Genomic DNA, 18,045 nt, shown 5'->3' on the forward strand with positions numbered 1-18,045 from the left:
AATTACAGGATTCTTTTGCAAAACACAAGTAAATTGCATTCTTTTATACAGCTTACTTTCATAGAAAGGTAGGTCTTGGCTTGGGCAGATTCAACTGAACTGGGCAGAAGTGCTCCGGATGACTAAAGAAGAAACCAGTCTAACCCCTAGACTAAGGAAACATGCTGCTGTTTTTGGAGATGATTTGGGAAGTATGAAGGGAATCACATTAAACCTGACAATCCACCAAAATATTTGAAAGCCCGAACTGTGCCATATGCCATCAGGCCAAAAGTTGAAGCAGACCTGGAGCACCTGGTCACCAATGGAGTCCTAATACCAGTTACCCATAGCTCATGGGCCACTGCTATCGTTCCAATAGTGAAGAAAGATGGCTCTCTCCGGATTTGCAGTGATTTTAAAGTCACTGTCAACCCAGTGTTGTGTGCAGAGCAATACCCGCTTCCCCGCATCGATGACCTCTTCGCAGGCCTGGCTGGGGGACAAAAGTTCAGTAAGATTGATCTGAGTCAAGCATATTTACAGATGCACGTCGATGAAAAGTCCCAAGAGCTGTTGACTATTGTGACTCATAAGGGGCTTCATCGATACTGTCGCCTACCCTTCGGAATAACGTCTGCTCCCGCCCTGTTCCAGAGGGCTATGGACCAGATCTTGTGTGGCTTGTCAGGAGTTCAGTGCTATCTGGATGATATCCTGGTCACTGGAAGGAATGAAGAGGATCACTTAAAGAATTTAGAGGCTACCCTACAAAGACTGGAAGAGTATGGCCTACGAGTTCGCAAAGACAAGTGTGAATTCTTCAAGCCCTCTGTTGAATATTTGGGACACATCATCGATTCTGCAGGTCTTCATAAGGCCCCTGCAAAAGTTAAAGCTATTGTGGAGGCTCCCCCACCTCGAAATGTAAGCCAGCTGCGCTCGTTTCTAGGACTACTGAACTATTATGGAAAGTTCATCTCACAGTTAGCCACACTGCTAAAACCACTTCATGAGCTCCTTGGGCAGAACAAGGCCTGGAAGTGGACTGAAGCCTGTGATGTTGCATTTAACAAAGCTAAGGATGCATTGCTAAATTCTGAAGTTCTAACGCACTTTGATCCATCCTTACCCCTACAATTGGCCTGCGATGCCTCCCCTTATGGAGTGGGAGCAGTCGTGTCACACATTATGCCTTCGGGAGAAGAGAGACCTATTGCTTTTGCTTCACGCACTCTAAGCAAAGCAGAAACTAACAATGCCCAAATCGAACGTGAGGCATTAGGAATTGTTTTTGGAATTCAGAAGTTTCATCAGTACCTGTTTGGGCGAAAGTTTACTCTTCTCACAGACCATCGACCTCTGACGTCAATTTTTGGACCCTATACAGGCATTCCCCCATTAGCTGCTAGTCATATGCAACGTTGGGCATTGTTACTTTCAGCACACACATATGAAATCAAATATCGGAAATCCACTCTGCACGGCAATGCAGATGGCCTCTCAAGGTTGCCTTTGCCGGTCAACCATCAAGATAGTGCCCAAAAGGAAATCTTCTACTCTGAACAGGTAGAGAATACACCCATCACTGCTACTCAGATAAAGAAGGCAACTCGCGTTGATCCAGTATTGTCCCAAGCTATGGACCTGGTGATGCATGGAAAATCTCAACAAACCTCTCCGGTTTCACCCGACCTTGTTACCTACATGTCCAGGAGGATGGAGTTATCGGTCCAATCTGGTTGTTTGTTGTGGGGAAGACGTGTCATTATTCCACCAGCACTGAGATCACAGATGTTAGAACAGCTACATTCCGGTCACTGTGGAATAGTGCACATGAAGGAAATTGCACGAAGCTATTTTTGGTGGCCTGGATTGGACAGTGCTATTGAAGAGAAAGCAAAAGCTTGTATGTCATGCCAGGGTGTGAGGAATGCACCCTAGTGGGCACCCCTACACCCATGGGACTGGCCTGAAAACCAGTGGCAACGTATTCACGTTGACTTCGCTGGCCCCCTTGAAGGAAGCATGTTCTTGGTGGCAATAGATGCCCATTCTAAACGGCCAGAAGTCTCTATAATGCAGTCCACTACTGCAGAGAGTACTATCCAAAAACTACGAGGACTCTTTAGTCGTTTTGGTCTGCCAGAACAACTTGTGAGCGACAACGGACCGCAGTTCCTCTCTCAGGAGTTTCAACATTTTATGAAGGCAAATGGGATACACCACATCACGTCAGCACCATATCATCCATCCACCAACAGATTAGCTGAAAGATTTGTGCAGACAATGAAACACACTTTGAAATCAGCAAGGGGACAACACTCCATTCAAAAGCGTCTGGATACCTTCTTACTTTCCTACAGAAACGCACCTCATGCTACGACCCAGGCATCCCCGGTCTTTCTAATGATGGGACGACAGCTGCACACTTGCTTTGATCTGCTGAAACCTTCTGACCCCCGACAAATTGTGCAACATCAGCAGCAATATCAAGTCATCAGACAGGCACCTAGAGCAAAAGACCGAACCTTTAGCCCGGGACTGCCAGTTTTGGCTCGGAATTATACTTCCAGAGCTAAATGGGTCCCTGCCACAATCATCACTCAAACAGGACCTGTTTCCTACACAGTCCGGACTGCAGAGAATCTTACCTGGCGGCGACATGTAGATCAGCTGTTGCCAGGTCATGCCAGTACTCAGGACACATCTGCAGTTGAGTGGTCTGACTTCACCTCTTTTGGTGAGACACCAAATCACGAATCACCTGTTCCTGACTGTTCTCCTCCATTATTGCCGGCGGCTGAGATAACCCCTTTGCCCAGCACGAGCTGATACCACCTCCTCACCTGTTCGTGCTGCGGACCCTGAGCCCATGGTACTTTTGGGTGCAACGACACCAGACATTCACCGTAATCCACCTAGAGACAGAAGGCCTCCTCATTGGCTGGATCTTTAGCTAGGGCAAACCCACAGTTATGGGGCAAAATAATCCCCAGGGTTTAGCCGGGAATGGAGGCAGTCTACCCTCCTTCTCTAGTCTAGTCTGTGTTTTATTTAGGGGATGTTCTTATTGGGGGGGAGGAATATGTTGTGTATTTGGTTGTCATGGTTTTTGTTCCTATGGCAACTGAGTTAGATTATATGGGGATAGCCCGGCCGGCTTCAGCCAGTTGGGTGAGCTCTATGTCTGTAAAAATAAAATGGTAGTTTTGTTAGCTGTCTGCTGTCTGGCCTCAAGTGATTTCTTCCTAAACCGGCTGCCCCCAAGGATATAACATTTTTCCCTTGTTCTGATTCTTTCCCTTTTGTACATTTCAATCACTACACTTTTAACCATTGGCATGAATTTCCTAATGTGTTTGCCATAATAGTAGGCATGCCCAGGCCTCTGTATACCAAACTCCAAACCTTGCTTAACACTCTTTAATGCTGAACAGTGACATGGTCATATTAACATCTTTAGCTCTTTGGGCAACTCACCGTAAGTTGGGCATGACTTGCATATATAGACCACACACCACCAGCTCTCATTTACATCATTACAGCTCCACTGGTCTCAGTGGAGTTACTCCTGATTACAATGAAGTGAGGTCAAACTCTGGCCACCTATGTTCTGGAGGACCCAGAATTTGGTTCTATAATAAAGCAAGGGTTTTGTTGTTGCTGGTTTTATTTTTATGTTTTTTCAGTTGCTCCTTTCTCTTTGGCTCTTATAATAACCACACACAAAACCATTGCCTGCACATCTCAAACTCTGTTTCTGACATTCACAAGATCATTCCTTTCCAGTTCTACTTGGTGGCTTCTTGCCTGAAGGCTGCTTCAGGGCACCACAGGAAAAATCCTTCGTGCATGAAATTGACAGAGTCAACAGGGAAGCCTCTGTTGCAAAGGCATTGAAAACTGTTTGACCTATGATTAGTAAAGGATTTTATTTCACAGTGTAGCACAGCCTGTTCCTGTTTGATTAAGTACAGAAGGGCATGATCTAGTGGTCTGACGCAGGCCTGGGTACTAGGAACTCCTGAAAGCTGAACCTGTATGTGGCCTTGCCAGCCTCTGTAAAAATGAGGAATAGTATTCATGCATCTCGGGATTGTTAGGAAGTTCTGATGGTTAAAAATAGGACTGTGCAAAGATGGAAGTTTCATTCATAAAGGCTTTTGAGATTCACTCATGGGGGAAAATTTAAAAAAAAATGTTTTGTGGCAATTGAAATATTTCAACAAAATCAAAATGTTTCATGTCAAAAGTTGACATTTTAATTTTGTATTATATCATATAAAATATGTAAGGTAATACAAAAAAATAAAATTTCTAAACAAAAAGTAGTTTCAGAGCAAAAAATCAAAATATTTCACTGCAAAAATGTAAAAAATGTCACATTGCCTGCACATCTGTAAAATAACCACACACAAAACCATTGCCTGCACATCTCAAACTCTGTTTCTGACATTCACAAGATCATTCGTTTCCAGTTCTACTTGGTGGCTTCTTGCCTGAAGGCTGCTTCAGGGCACCACAGGAAAAATCCTTCGTGCATGAAATTGACAGAGTCAAAAATTGTAAAAAATGTGACATTTTTTACATTGCCAGAACTTACTTTTCCCCAGTTTTCTTCCAGAACAAAATTTCAGCAGACTTGACACAATTTCATGAAGCATTTCAGTTTTAACAGAAGGACATGTTCCAACAGAATATGTGCCATCAAAGTTTCTGCAGTGAGCTTTAGTTTAAATGACTGTCCATTATTCTTTGGCAAGCCAAGTAATAGGATAGGTTATCTGTGCTTTCAGAAGTTCTCTATTTAGTTTTGATATTGAAAATTAATGTTTATAAGCTCTAATATTGTCAGTACCCCATTATTTCTGGAAACAGAGACAGATTTTGGAGAGCTTGCAATATCACTTTAACATGTGCTTGTGCACCTCTCAAAGCCACAATGCACAGCATTTCTTAGAGATAACGGAATCCTGATCTCTATGATATTTTTTCAGGCAAAGTCCAAGAAGAGATTGCAAGAGTTATAGGATCATCCCAGCCACGAATCGAACATCGAACTAAAATGCCGTATATGGATGCAGCTGTCCATGAAGTTCAGAGGTTCACTAATATCCTACCCATGGACTTGCCTCATGAAACTACTGAGGATGTTACTCTTAAAGGCTACTTTATTCCAAAGATGAACAGTTTGTGGTATTGCTTTTCTTGTGTTCTGAGACGTCGTTAAAGTCCTGGTTCAACTGATTGACCCTTTTAAGTCCTGGTTCACTGATTAATGTTGAATCGCATTGGACATCCCATGGCAGTATTTGCCATAGCATCATTCACTTACTGTAGCTTAAATGCTTATATCAAGCTATAGTCAAGAGAGCATATTGACCTATGGAATAACTCCACTGACTTGATTTACAGGGAACTTACATCATCCCCTTACTGGCCTCTGTACTGCGGGATGAATCCCAGTGGAAGAAACCAGATACATTCAATCCTGAGCATTTTCTTGACTCAAAAGGAAAGTTTGTAAAGAAAGAGGCTTTCATGCCTTTTTCAGCAGGTACTTTCTATTTTCATTTACTGCTGTGGGGATAGATATCCAAGATTCACCAGACTGCAACATAAACTTGTGGGTCTTTAAATCTCATCCTCTGTTTTCCCATTATGTGGGATAATCTCCCATTTTAGACTGTGCTACTGCTGAAGCACATGTGCACCATTGGGTACTCTAATGTGCAACCTGAGGGTGCAGTTAGAGTCCCAGCTTCTTTTAAATGATCATACATCAAGGGGAACCTGATAACTGTCTTCAAATGTTCCTTAATAAAGCTGTGGAATCCTCGTCAGTGGAGGTTTTTAAGAACAGGCCAAACACCTGTCAGGGATGGTCTGTGTATACTTGGTCCTGCTGGATTGTGGTGGGGAATAGACTAGATTACTGTGATGGGGTCTCCGGAGAGGAAGCTGGGCTGTTGAGCCTTTGAGCCCTCTGTCCCACCAACTTGGGGGGGGTCCCTCTCGCTCTGTGATGCTGTTGTCAAGGCACAAACCTCTGGCAGGTACTGCACTTACACAGACATCCACAGGCAGGGACACACCCAACTGAGTTACATGAATGCTTCTCCCAGTTGCTCATGAACCAACAATAAAGAGGCTCCAGCTGAATACCCCCAGCTTCCCAGAACTGTACCATCTTGTCCCAGTCAGAAGACTGACCACTGTAAGTTCATTATTCAGTCTGCCCCTCCCTCAATGGGGAAACGACACACACTAGCCTTTGTAAACTGAGCTGAGATTTCTCAAGCACTTCGACCAAAACACGTTGCTTTAGATAAAATATAAAACAGATTTATTAAGTACAGAAAGATAGATTTTAAGTGATTATAAATAGCAGGCATAGAAATCAAAGTTGGTTACTTAAGAAACAAAAAGAAATTTGTAGTCTGAGTTCTACAAACTAAACAGGATTTGAATCAAGCAGTGTCTCAACCTGACAGATGGTACAAGCAGGTCACAGATCCTCAATATACAGGCTGGGACTGCCTTCCAGCCTGAGACCACCCTCCCCCAGTTCAGTCTTTGCCTTCCAGATGTGTTTCCAGGTGTTGAGTTGTGGGGTGAGTGCGGCCAAGTGGTGATGTCACTTCCCCTCTTTTATAGTTTCTTCCAGCTTGCTGGAAAGACCTGTGCTGTGACTTGGGGATCAGTCAGTGCCTATTGGTCAACAGTCTCCATTGCATACCTGCTCTCTCAGAAGTCTCCATTGTATACAGTTTCTGGGATAGTGGATTCTTTCCTTGGTGGGTGTTGATGAGCCATTAACTACTGTCTGGCTACTCCATCGTTCTACCTGAAAGGCTGGTTGTGGGTGTACCCGACCTCACAACATATTTCAGTAACCCACACCTAGCAAAACTTCTAACGTCACATAAAGCAGGGGTCAGCAACCTTTCAGAAGTGATGTGCCGAGTCTTCATTTATTAGAGTCTTCACTCTAATTTAAGGTTTCGCGTGCCAGTAATACATTTTAATGTTTTTAGGTCTCTTTCTATAAGTCTAGAATACATAACTAAACTATTGTTGTATATAAAGTAAACAGAATTTTAAAAATGTTTAAGAAGCTTTAAAATTAAATAAAATGCAGAGCCCCCGGACCGGTGGCCAGGACCCGGGCAGTGTGAGTGCCACTGAAAATCAGCTCGCGTGCTGCCTTCAGCTCACGTGCCATAGGTTGCCTACCCCTGACATAGAGTGACAGCACGTATAGTCCAACAGGATGTTAATGTTCAACAGATCAAGACTTTTAAAAGGCATACTGTGTACAAAACATAACCTAATTATAAGACAGTAGTGAATATGTGGGTTCCAGGGTGCTGCTTTGAAGTATAGAGTTTTACAATGACTTCTCAAGCCCTACATTTCTGTAATTCTATATAGCAGCTGTGACCCGGATGGGGTATTATCCACCCATATCTGGCTGGGAGGTTGCAATCATTTCTTTCTAATGAGGATCTTGCTAATCCTCCATGACTTTGTCACTTCACTATTAGGCTACTTGGATACATTCTATGGCTCTGATTAAGGTGATCATCAGTTGACTTCAATGGGACTTAAGCATTTGCTTAATGTTAAGCACTGTCCTGAACTGAAGCCTATCTAGGTATGTCTACACTGCAATTAAAATCCCATGGCTGGCCCACGCCAGCTGACTCAGGCTTTGGCTAATGTGCTGTTTAATTGCGGTGTAGATGTTTGGGCTCAGGCTGGATCCCAGGCTCTAGAACCTGCAAGTTGGGAAGGTCCCACAGCCTGAGGCTAAGGCTACACTGCAATTAAACAGCCTTTAGCCCAAGCCCCGCGAGCCTGAGTCAACTGGCTGGGCCAGCCATGGGTGTCTAATTGCAGTGTAGACAGACCCCTTTGAGGTTACACCGCGAATCAACTCAGAAGCTGAAAAAAGTGCAAATTGCGGCAGTTTGCTTAAGTGGAGTTTCTCATCCCGCTCACAGAGCCCCAGTGTGCTGTGCTGTGCGCTGTTGGTCTGTGGGGGCAGTTTAAGATGTCGATTTTGACTAGAGCTGATAAAATATTTTTTGCAAATGTTGCCTGATTTAGGAGGTTAATGTTATTAATTTGGATAGTATGGGCTCTAGGCTCGCCAATTAATCTAATCAGAAGATAATAAAGCTCTTGTGCCAGAATCAGACTACACAGAGTTTGCAAAGGATCCTCGGGGGTATGACAGGACGCTCACACTGAGCCCAATATAGTCTTAAAGACTCTTATTGAGATAAATAGAATTATAATCAACTAGTAATCAAATGGTAAAATAATCAGAGTTACAAATGCAATACTATTATTCTAAAGATACATATAGCATTATATACTATACAACTTTTGATTAATATATTGACCAGCCTCGCCTCTGACATGCCAAAAGAGTTCAGGTCCAGGTTCCTTAATTCTTTGAGTGGGAGGTGCAGAGGTTAGAAGAAGTTAGAGCTAAGCACTATTGAAGCTAACTTAGAGTTTTACTGAACTAACTGACTTAAAACTTAAAATTAAGACCTCAGAGACTAATAAAAAAAAAGAACTAAGAAGCTTGGATCTTTGAAAACTTAGAAAACAAGCCCAGAAGCTCCCTTGGCATGGTGGGTCACCCCTTGCATAGGGCATGGGTGCTTGAGCCCTCTTTCTATGTCCAAACTTAGTTTCCTCACCCACTTAAATGTTGGGGTACATTACTCCATAGGCTGTTATGTTTGTACAGATAGATGACATATACATACATATTAATGACATTAGCTCATTCTCACCTTTGTTATTTTTGTCCTCCTGATTATTTTGATTCTTTTCTTGTGGTGTACCTGTAAAGTTTACAGAGGGTATGAACTTAGGAAAACCTCCTATGCCAACCTGCTTCAATGCATCCTTTATCTATCTATGTTAAAGGTTGCAACCATGTATGGACATCATGCCTTAACTCATCACTATCTATCTAGGTTGGGGTAGGCAACCTATGGCACGGTGCCAAAGGCAGCACGCGAGCTGATTTTCAGGGCCACTTACACTGCCCGGGTCCTGGCGACCGGTCCAGGGGGCTCTGCATTTTAATTTAATTTTAAATGAAGCTTCTTAAACATTTTAAAATCTTATTTACCTTATAACTAAATTATTGTTGTATGTATCTTATAGACTTATAGAAAGAGACCTTCTAAAAACATTAAAATGTATCACTGGCACACGAAACCTTAAATGAGAGTGAATAAATGAATACTTGGCACACCACTTCTGAAAGGTTGTTGCCTCCTGATCTAGGTGAAAGTCCAAGATATACGTATGCTAACTTTGCCTTAGCTCAACATACAGGATGTGGCCTGTAGGTCCCTTGCATTACAGCCAAACTACTTTAATATAAACCGATAATAATAAAACAATCAAAACACTAAGAAAATAAGAAACCTATAAGAAAAGATATATAGGCAAGCAAGCAGGCTAGCCCTGTAGGCTACGCAAATAGTCACAAACATTTTGAAAGTAACTCCATGCTGTGGAGTCTTGAAGCAGACTGTTTTTCACAGCATTTTGCACTGATTTTTTTTATTTTCAAAAGTTGCAGTTTTCTTAAATGAAATTTTTCACAAAGTCAAAATTCTTCGTTTTAAAAAATTCAATTCTGAAAAATTGTCAATGGAGAACAAAAACCAATCCAACCTCAAGACTGAAAATGAAGGAGGGAAAAAACCCTGAAAATGTTAAATTAAAAATAAAAGCAAAAAAACCCCAACCCTGAACATTTAAAAAAAAAGGGGGGCCGTATTTACTTGGTTGAGGTTTTTTAATTTCTCCTGGAATAGAGGCCTGGACAATTATATATATATATATATATATATATAAATTAGTGGCTGCACCAATAATATTTTTGAAGAGTAAATTTGTTCCGATTGAAAGATTTAGAATATAATCAATTTCCTTTTTTTTTTTTACTAGTAGGTGTATTTATAAGAAGACCTGTTTTAAATCACACCTGTTTATTCTTGAAGTAAATCCATGTTTAAACTCTGGATTTACCCTGTATTACTGAGAAGTTGTTCTGTGGTTTTTACTCCTTCTTAGAGTTAAACAAGCAACTGTTTTTTGTTGTGCATGTCATTACAGGTCAGAGGATTTGTGCAGGCGAGACTCTTGCCAGAATGGAGCTCTTCCTCTTCTTTACAAGCCTCCTGCAGAGGTTCACTTTCCATCCTCCTCTTGGAGTTACCAGCTCAGACCTGGACCTCACCCCGGCGGTTGGGTTAACCACGCCTCCAATGCCCCACAAGATCTGTGCTGTGTCTCGTTCTTAGAGCTCCTTGTCTTAGGCCAGTTTGGCAGATATAGGTATGATGGTCAGAAAATCACATGCCTGACATAGCTATGCCAGCAACACCCTCCCCCCATGTAGATGCAGCTTATACCAAGAGAAGAGTCTTTGTGATGATCTACTTGATGTTGTTCAGGGAGGTGGTTTAAGTGTCATGGTAAAATAACTCATTTTGCCAGCATTTGCTGTGTCTCCACTACAGGGCTTTGCAGGTATAGTTACACCGGTATAGCTGTATCATCAAAGCCGTTGTGCTGTAGACTAACCCTTACTCATGTGTATCCTCAGCCCTCCCTCTGCAGACTCTCCCTGGTACCCTGCCGTGCACTGACCTTTGGCTGTGGTTTGGCCCATGATTTGTTAGGACCCCATCCTAGCCTCAGTTACACCAATGGGCAACCCCATTGACTCCAATGACGTTAGCAAGGTTGCACGGGCAGGGCTGGTGCAAGCACTAGGCAAACTAGGTGGCCGCCTAGGGTGCCGAGATTTGGGGGGCACCGAAATGCGGTGCCTAAAAATAGGAGCAGATAGCAATCAAGATGCAGGTTGCAGATCGCAGACTGTAGGGAGGACATAGATAAGAACCACGCTCCCAATGAATTGCTCTTCTGCCATTTAGACAGCAAGCGATTAGGGAGGTCCTTTGATTAGATCGCAGACTATAGGGAGAGGATAAGAATCACGCTCCCAAAGAATTGCTCTCTGACTCCTGCCATTTAGAAAGCCAGCAAAGTCCTTTGATTGTGAATCGATAATTGTACAGACTGCTGTGTTGGTAGGTACATTATTACAGTACTAACTCCTCTGTCCTGATATGAAAGAATGAAGGAAGGAAGTATAGGTGACCAAAAAGGATGTATTTCTGTTTACAATCAACATTGCTTAATTTTAAGGAAAAGTCATCCTGACTCTTAATCAATATTTACATCAAACAGTTGATGAAATTCAAAGAGTGACTCATAGTTGGTAAGTGACATGTATTCTCTATCCTTTACTTTTAATAATGAACAAGAAAAAGAACTGATAGGAATAAAAAAAAAATTTTTTCAGTTGATGCAGCCTCATGGCAGATAGAGAAAAATTGTTTGGGCCACAATTTTGTAAGCGGAAGGCTGAACAGCAAAAAGAAGAAAGCAAGCAAGAAGGTTCATTTCTGAAGTATCTATGTCCACTGGCCAGAGATGAAGGTAGTCCAATGCCAAAGGAGCAAGCAGAGATAGAAGAGGGGATGACAGTTTCACAAGTTAAAGAAGAGTTTGAAGAACATAATCTGAATATTGAAGACGAATCAAAGGAGACACACGAGGATCAAAACTTGGAAGAACCTGAAAGCGAAAATGTCACTTGTTTGAATTTGAGCTTTAGTGATCCTGCTACTTGGGCCAAATGCGATGATCAAGTCCAACAAATTTTGGTGGAACATGGTCCAGAACAAGTTCAGCAGTTCGATTTTCCCAAAGATAGTAAGCAAAGAAAATTCTCGACAATTCATTACAAACATAGGCTTGTTAATGGAGAAGTGCACCGTCAGTGGCTGCAGTATTGCACATCAAATGATTCTGTCTTTTGCTTCTGCCGGAAGTTGTTTGCCAGTAGTACTATTGGAGCATCATCTCTTTCTGGAAAAGGCTCAAGGGACTGGAAAAACATGTCTGAATTCTTTCAGGGCATGAGAAAAGCAGTCAACATTTGATGAATGTTCAAACATGGAAGGAACTTTAACTGTGATTTAAATACAAGAGAACAATTGATGAAGAACATTTGTGCTTCATTAAGCAAGAAGAAAAGTATTGGAAGTAAATACTAAAAAATCTGATTGTTGTGGTCAGAGTTCTTGGTATGCAAAACCTGGCCTTTCGGAGAACACAACAAAAACTGCACACTTCTGGTAACGGGAACTTCCTCAAATTTGTCAAATATCTAGCTTTGTTTGACCCGCTTATGGATGAGCATCTTCGCAGGATTAAGGACAAGGAGATGCATGTACATTACCTAGGGAAAGACATACAGAATGAGCTTATTTAAGGAAAAGTCATCCTGATCCAATGTCATCAAACAAAAAATCCTAGCATCTGCTCATGCTGCAAAATACTTTTCCATCATTCTAGATTGTACACCAGATGCAGGCCATGTCAAACAAATGACCATAATCATTCGGTTTGTGGATAGACCTACTTCAGAGACAGAGAATCAGACTAAATCAGTATTCATAAAGGAACACTTCTCTTGGGATTTGTGTCACTTATAGAGACAACTGGAACTGGTATGTCAGAAACTATTCTTCACCAGTTAGAAGAGATGTCACTGTCTATAGAAAACTTGCATGGTCAAGGGTATGATAATGGGAGAAATATGAAAGGGAAAGAAAATGGTGTCCAGCGAAGAATTGTGGACATTAATCCACGAGCCTTTTTTGTTCCTTGCAATGCACATTCATTGAATTTGGTTGTCAATGATGCTGCAAAGTGTTGCTTGGAGGCAACTGCCTTCTTTGATTTAGTTCAACGTGTTTATGTGTATTTCTCAGCTTCTATACATCGCTGGGAAGTTCTAACACACCACGTATCTAATCTCACAGTTAAACCATTGAGTGAAACAAGATGGGAAAGTCGAATTGATGCCTTGAAACCTCTTTGTTATCAGCTTGGTGACATCTATGATGCTCTGATAGAGATCTATGATGACACTACTCTGACAGGATCATCTGGCAAAACGTCACGAGCTGATGCAAAGGATCTTGCAAAAGCCATTTCTAGTTTCAAGTTTCTTGTTTCTCTTGTTGTGTGGTATGACATATTGTTTGAGATCAACATGACTAGCAAACAACTTCAGGTGAAAGAATTCGACAGAAGGGACACCATTAATCAACTTGAAGAAACTGCAGAAGTGATGCAACTTTGAGAAAACATTGATAGGTGCAGGTGAACTTGCGGAGGAGTTGGATGTACTGGCACTTTTTGAACCAGATCCAATCCATATTAGAAAAAAGAGGAAGCAGTGCACATATGAAGCAGATGATGAACTTATTTATAATCCGAAAGAAAAATTCAAAGTGAACTTTTATTTTGCAGTCATCGACACAGCAATACATTCAGTTGAAGAAAGATTCACATTGATGCAGCAAATTAGTTCAGTATTTGGCTTCCTATATGATGTTTACAGTTTGCAAAATACAACACCAAAGCAAATTATGGAACATTGCTTGAATCTGGAGCAAGCTTTGCAACATGGTAAATCCAATGATATTGATACCTTTGACTTGTGCAATGAATTGCAAGCCATTGCAAGATGAGTCCAAAAGAGTGCATCACCGCAAGATGTATTGAACTTCATATGCACAAATAAGCTGACGGATAGTGTCCCCAACACAGTTATTGCTCTTCGCATCCTCTTGACTGTCCCAGTTTCTGTGGCCAGTGGTGAGCGAAGCTTCTCGAAGCTCAAGTTGATAAAAACATACATGCGAACATCAATGTTGCAACAAACACTTGTTGGGCTATCTACCTTGTCAACAGAACATGACATTGCTCACAGCCTTGACTTGGAGGAACTTGTTTCTAAATTTGCTAAACTGAAAGCGCGGAAAAATAAATTCTAAATTATAACGTGTGACAGTGTATTGTGTATAATGCATGTGATTTATTTTAAGATCCATGCTATGTTGTGCAAAGTGAAAACAATAACAATGTCAACACTGTCCGGTTATTCATTTATTTTCATTAAATATGTAGACTAAATAATTAAATGAATACATTTTCAAGCCGAACATGTATTAATTCTAATGACCAATGCCACGTTATGCAGTATTCATTTTTGAAAGTTTTTAATAAGCGATGCTGTGTGGGGGGAGACGCGCAAGGTGGAAGTTTCGTCTAGGGCGCAAAATATCCTTGCACTGGCCCTGGGCATCTCCCACCTCTCAGGCGAGTGCTGAGCGATGGAATATGCTGAAGTAGGGCTCTCAGTCTCTCCTGCTGAAGTTGTTCCACTTTGGAGAGGAGCCTTTGTGCCACAGAGGAGAGAATGAATGTCTCTTAGCCTGGTGGTCAGGGCACTCACCTGGGAGACCCAGGGGCCACTCCCCCCGCTGCAGTGACTAATTATTTATTCAAAGTGGAACAGCTTCAACAGGAGAGGTTGAAGGAGACTATCCCATAGCTGGATGGTGAGCGCACTCTCTTCAGCAGACCCCTCTTCAGATCTCTTCTCTGCCTCCAGGGGGGACTGAAACTGGGTCTCCCACATCCCAGGTGAGTGCTCTAACTACTGGGCTGAAAGTTATAAAGTGGGTACCACCATCTCTGCCTCCTCTATTGGGCTTAAAATGTGAGATAGGCAGGTGAACACCCCAGGTCATGGATTGCACTGGGGCTTAGGCAGGAGATAGGTGTCCAGATGCCCAGAAAGAGGCAGAAACATAGAAGCCTCGGGAATTTTTACCCTAAAAATGTAGGTACAAATGAGTTCAGGCACTTACATGGTTTATCAGGATCTCAGTGGAGCCTAAATTTAGTAGTTAGGAGCCTAAACCTGTCTGGGGTTTAGGTCCCTATGTACCTTTGTGAATCCCCCCATAAGATCTTATAGAACCATAGAAATGTAAGGCTGAAAGGAACCTCGAGATCATCTAGTCCAGCCCCTGCACTGAGGCAGGATGAAGTACAAGCTAGTCTTACCTAGCCACATAACTCAATGCAGGACCAAGTGAAGCTGAAAGCAAAGCAGCCCTTACTATAGAATTACTCTTTATGCACAATTAATAGCTACTTGCTGTGGACTAGTTTATAGTGATACAATAACCTTGTCACAGGGTCCACTTACTGTTGGGGAACCTTCTCCTGGCCTCTCTGGGGAGTAGCTCTTTCCAGGGCTGATGCTCCCTTCTGCTGCTTGCTTCACACCCTGCTACCCCTCTCTCTCCCAGTCCATGTGACTTGGGCCTCTTCCTAGGTCCCTGGGCATCTTTCCCTGTTCTGGGGTAGCAAAATCTTTTCTAACAAATGAGCTGAGGCAGCCTTCCCCTTCACTGCCCAGCTGGTGCCACTTCCCTGCTACGCCTTCTACCAGGGGCTTCCTGCCTTTATAAACCCAGCCTAGCTCCTCCCTCCTCAGCTAGGCTCCCTCAGTCAGTCAGGGGCTTCCTTAAACCACCTGGTTCCCCTCAGGTGTGGCGTGGCTGGTTAATTGGCCCCCTTCTTAGCCTGCATTAACCCCTTCAGGAAAAGTGTGGGGGTGAACACCCATGGGAAAAGGTGCAATAGGAAGACAGACTGAATTAGTCCAAATGAAGAGGCCTAGGGATATAACTCAAAGACTGTGTTAAGATCATGCCTGGTAAACAAGCATGGGACCAGAAGTCAATGAACCAAAATTGATGTGTTGGCAATTAAGCCTAATTGGTGGACAAAATAATGAGGGGATAGGCTATTCCACACACCACGCCCTTTTGGAGTTCTTAAAAAAAGTAAAGACATTGGGGGAAGAGATGGACAGAGGAGTACGCTGCTTGACTGAAAGACAAGAGAAAGAGAGGGAATGAACTTCACTCTCATAGCTACCACCCTAACCTTCTTCTGGGAGTCCAGCATCTATCCTGACATCCTTGTGCCTTCTTTGCCCTAATCCTGGGAGATGTTTTGACCAGACCAAGCCAGAAAGCAGGATCCCAATGACACCTCTGGCTAAATTTCAAACATCACCTGAGATTTGTTTCCCTGGGGCCACTGTGTTCTACACCTTCCCTGATGTATTTTTTCTCTCCCTCTGACCCCCTTTTCCTTCTGTCTAATGACAGTCTGGCCTAGTCAGCCAAGACTGTATATTTTACAACACTGCTGTAAGCTTATGACCAGAAAGGGACCACTAAAAGTAATGCCCTAAACATCTCTCACTGGCTGATAAGATCATTTGCCGAGTTTGTGTTTCTCCAGCAGGAAGGTTGCAAGTGAGAGTCAGCACCAGATGTCTCTCCTTGCTGCATTTTCTCTCCTTGCTGTTCCTTTCTTCCCCTTTTTGTGTGTGTGTCTTGTTTTGTCATCTCTAAAATGGGATTGGACCTTTAATAAGAGCAGTGACAGCTCCAGCCCATCTCAACTGATTTCTACTCTTTCCCACCCAAAAATAGTCATTACCATCTGCAATGCCATTTAATTGACTATCTCAGAAAAGGGGGTGTGTGTGTGTACACACTGTAATGGGGCAAGGCCAGATGGCTACAGTAAAGTAGTGAGGAACAGGTATGTTAGCCCCAGGCTAAACAAATCCCTGGTACCATGGTAACCAAATGGCAGTTGCTCCAGGTTAATCAAGACACCTGGAGCCAATTAAGATCTTTCTAGAAGGCAGTGGAGATAACTACATTGATTGGGACACCTGAAGCCAATCAAGGGCTGGATGGAACTAGTTAAAAGCCTCCCAGTTAGTCAGTGAGATGCGCATGTGAGGAGCTGGGAGCAAGAGGTGCAAGGAGCTGGGAGGGAGAGGGAGAGGGTGTGGGTGTGGGTGTGCTGCTGGAGGACTAAGGAGTACAAGCATTATCAGACACCAGGAGGAAGGTCCTGTGGTGAGGATAAAGAAGGTGTTTGGAGGAGGCCATGGGGAAGTAGCCCAGGGAGTTGTAGCTGTCATGCAGCTGTTACAGGAGGCACTATAGGCAGCTGCAATCCACAGGGCCCTGGGCTGGAACCCGGAGTAGAGGGTGGGCCCGGGTTCCCCCCAAACCTCCCAACTCCTAATCAGACACAGGAGGAGTTGACCCAGACTGTGGGTTCCACCTGAGGGGAAGATCACTGAGGTGAGCAAATCCGCCAATAAACGCAGGACCCAGCAAGGTAGAGGAGGAACTTTGTCACAACACGTACAGGAAAGGGGCTCTTTATAAATACTCCCTCCAGCTAAAGGAACAGGGAACAAAGGATATTGTGATAAACCTTACTTAAAGCATTTGAATTGTAACGTATTAATGTTTTTTCCTTATCTTTAGTAAAAGGTTTAAAAGAATGTTTGCGCCATGGTACTAAATGGGCTGAGGCCTCTGCATAACAAATGCCAAACTGTATTTAACACCATATAATATGGGAGAGTGATTGGAGCAAGTGACTCTTTAGGCCCATATACTCCCTCTAAATTGATACAATAGATGAAAGCTCCTCTATAAGTGTAATACATGATTATTGGATCTTGCTGCAGCACGTGGCTGTTTACTGCCTCCCAAGAGCCCCCTCATGGCTAGGGCTGCCTATGTAGCTACCCTGCCTCTATTTCCCCTTCATCCCGGCCCCTTTAAAAACTCACACACTCCCCAGTGACCTTCTAAACTCAAGGCTTTAATTGACTCTTCACTAGTTCTCCTCAGGCTGGCAACAGTCTGCCAAAAAAACACAACTCAAACATACACACAGTTTTTCAGTTTGTCTTCCCTTCTTTAATAGCTAGTCACAGGCTTTATCTGGCTAGGGCTCTGCAGAAGCCCAACTTGCTCCTCAGAGCAGCTCCTTCCACCAGCCCCAGCTGGCTTCCAGACAAAGTACAACAGGCACCACGACAGTGTCTTGCTGCCTTTGTATTAGAATCACCTGATTCCTCTTTGGCGGGGCTCATCTTGTAATCAGGGTTGTCTTGGGCCCAGGCATTCCAGCCTACGGGCAAGACGCCCAGTTACACTTGGGACTGGGGTAAAATATTTTAAAATGGCTGAATAA

At 43.1% G+C, this 18,045-nt stretch overlaps 1 protein-coding gene across 1 annotated transcript in view; it reads left to right on the plus strand.

Annotated features, from left to right (window-relative positions):
• The window catches only part of LOC123366108 (cytochrome P450 2C23-like), a 59,653-nt gene that overhangs the window by 12,882 nt on the left and 28,726 nt on the right, over positions 1-18,045 (plus strand). The window lies entirely within an intron of this gene.

This window comes from Mauremys mutica, chromosome 3 (genome assembly GCF_020497125.1).
Source record: "Mauremys mutica isolate MM-2020 ecotype Southern chromosome 3, ASM2049712v1, whole genome shotgun sequence".
In the NCBI taxonomy this organism is placed as follows: Eukaryota; Metazoa; Chordata; order Testudines; family Geoemydidae; genus Mauremys; species Mauremys mutica.